Raw genomic sequence first — 3,271 nt, forward strand, 5'->3', positions numbered from 1 at the left:
GTAGAGAAACATGTGCAGTCAATGATCAAGAACCAGGAAGAGGAACAAGCAAATTCCATTCCAAGAGATACAATGCAAGAGCCTATAGAAAAAAAGTGAGGAAATCAATCAAAGGAGTTCATACTCCTAGTTCAGTATGTTGATTCTTGAACACAGCTACTTTAAGAGTCTTGGCCGTGACCCTAAGCATTTTGTTTTTCAGTATTACCACCGGATACATAAATGCCACAGACACATAACTGGGTGAACCTTTTCAGATTGTGACTCAGCTTTGCTAGAGTCCCCAGTTAGAGGTGCTCAGAGTTCTTAAGCACACTCTTTTTTTACTTTGGATCACGACTTTAACCGCTCAGTCTCAAGCTTTTCACTTGACACCTTCACGCCACAAGCACATGGTTAGGGACAGCTTGATTTAGCCGTTTAGGGCAGGATTTTATTCCTTTGGACCCTCCTATCCATTAATGCTCAAAAGCCTTGATCCTTTTTTACCCTTTGCCTTTTAGTTTAAAGGGTTATTGGCTTTTTCTGCTTGCTCTTTCTTTTTTTTCGCCATTTTTTTTGCAAGCTTTGTGTTTTTCACTACTTTTTCTTGCTTCAATAATCAATTTTATGATTTTTCAGATTATCAATAACATTTCTCTTTTTCATCATTCTTTCAAGAGCCAACAATTTTAACATTCATAAACTTCTCTATAAAAAATATGCACTGTTCAAGCATTCATTCAGAATCACAGAAAATACCACCACATCTAAGTAAGTGAGACTACTCTAAAAATTAAATTCAAATTCTCATGCACTACATCTGTTCTTCTTTCTTTTTGATTTCAAGCTTAGTAGGTAATACATGAGACATCTTTCATAATTAAAGCACTTAATAGAAAAATTAAACTATAACCTATGAATCTACTAATAAAGGATCATGCAATAAACAAAACAAAGTAGCAGGAAACTAGAACATAATATAATAAAAGCGGGAAGGAATAAAAAAATGAAAGGAACTCAACCACCTTAGTTATCCGAGCGGTCGTTTTATTCTTCAGGTTGTGCTCCTTTGTGAAGATGATTCACCTCCCTTAGTACCATAAAATTAAACAGAAAACCCTTAAGCGAAGCGTCAACACCAAACTTAAAGGTATGCTTGTCCTCAAGCAAAGAAGAACTGAAAATAAAAACAAATAGTAAGATGAAAAAAAAAAGATAAAAGAACAAGAGAGAATTAAGATTTGGGGGTGGATGATTTGAAATCAGGCGCTGAGGGAGTTTAATTGGGCGTTGCATGCGACGCGGACGCGTAAGGCATGCGTAAGCGTGGACCGCATGAATTTCAAGTGACGCGTACGCGTTAGGGACGCGTATGCGTGGACAGCCAGGATGGAAAAAAGACGCGAATGCGTCAGGGACGCGTCCGCGTGGTCGGGGGCGCACAGTTCCAGCCCCACACCAGCATAACTCTCTGGCCAAAACACCTTTTACGCCGATTTTACTCATCCACGCGTGTGCGTGCTTGACGCGTACGCGTGGAGTGCCAAAATTGCAAACGACACGGACGCGTACGCGTGAGCATGTTTGTGCGCAAGGCACCATTCCTGCGCCACTCCCGCGCAACTCTCTATTCAATTTTATTTTTTTCACGAACACACATATGACGCGTACGCGTTATGTGTTCGTTTTTTTTTTTAGCCTGAGGTGTTCGGTTCCTGTGATAAAATAGCTGCATGATCAGAAAATTAGTAAGAACTTAATAAAAATCAAATAAGTAAGAAAACTACTACTAATAAAAATAAAACAAAATAAAGCTAAGAATGAAAAGGAATGATCACACCACGGTGGGTTGTCTCCCACCAAGCACTTTTAGTTAAAGTCCTTAAGTTGGACATGTTGTGAGCTTCTTGTCATGGTGGCTTGTGCTTGTACTGATCCAGGAATCTCCACCAATGTTTGTAATTCCGATGGCCACCGGGATTCCAAACTAGGCGCATAACTCCTTCGAGCAAGTTGAAGCAAGTGACAAGGTCCCAAGAGTATTGATTGTGGGAATGAATTCCAGGGTCCCAAACCTTGCTTTTACACCCGTCTCCTTGTGGATCACCATTGTTCCCACCGGGTGGCAATTTATCTGAATTCTCACAGAGACATCCAAACAACTTTCTAGACCCATTCAATTGAGCTCTACACCAATCCTTGCACTTCAATTTGGAGCATGCAACCATATTGAACCTTGCTTGACAACTCTTACCACTAACCATCTTCCTCTTACTCTTAATGCCACAGAGAGCTCTAAGTTGACCATCCGTCTCCAGTAGCCCATATTCAAGTGGGAAAGTAAAGGTTAAGGATAGAAATTTTACCCACTTGAATGTTGTATTGGATGGTGATGGCTTTGGGAGAGGCCTTGCAAGCTCTACTCCCTTGTGTTCTTCTTTGAATTCTTCCACTTCTTTGCAAGCTTCTTCAATTTCAACCTCTTCCTGTTGGTAGCTATCTTCTAATTCAATCTCTTCTTCATTGCTTACCAAGGGCATGGGAGGTTGTGCATCTTCCTCTTTTGTTTTTGCATCTTCCTCTTTTGTTTTTGCATCTTCCTCTTCTTCCATGTGTGAGGATGGAAAATTCTCTAATTCACTTGAGTATGAACTCCTTTGATTGATTTCCTCACTTTTTTTCCATAGGCTCTTGCATTGTATCACTTGGAAAGGAATTTGCTTGTTCCTCTTCCTGGTTCTTGATCATTGACTGCACATGTTTCTCTACATTTTTGACACTCGTCTTTATATCATGTAGGAATTCTTTCATGAGAAGCTTAAAGCCTGATGGTATTTGAAATGAATAAGGAGATGGTGGCTCTTGATATGGGTAGAAAGATGATGGTTCTTGATATAGATAAAGAGATGGTGGTTCTTGGTATGGATATGGAGATGGTGGTTCTTGATAGTTGGAACATGGAGCATTGAATTTTCTTTGGTTTTGACTTTGCCAACCAAAATTCGGGTAGTTTCTCCATCCACAATCATATGAATTACTACTTGGGTGGGAGTAGTAACCCATGTGATCTCTCTCCATTATTTTTCCTTAGCACAAAACACCAAACAGAATTAAACGCACCATGTGGCAAACAAGAAAGCAAAGAAGAAAGAACAGAATTCTAAAAATTAAAATAAAACTAACTAGGAAACACCAAACTTAATTTCAGAAATTAAGAAAAATATTAGTGCTATTTATTTATTTAAAATTTAAATATTTTTTTATTTATTAATTAATAAAAAAATGAAAG

This window comes from Arachis ipaensis, chromosome B09 (assembly GCF_000816755.2).
Source record: "Arachis ipaensis cultivar K30076 chromosome B09, Araip1.1, whole genome shotgun sequence".
Lineage (NCBI taxonomy): Eukaryota > Viridiplantae > Streptophyta > Magnoliopsida > Fabales > Fabaceae > Arachis > Arachis ipaensis.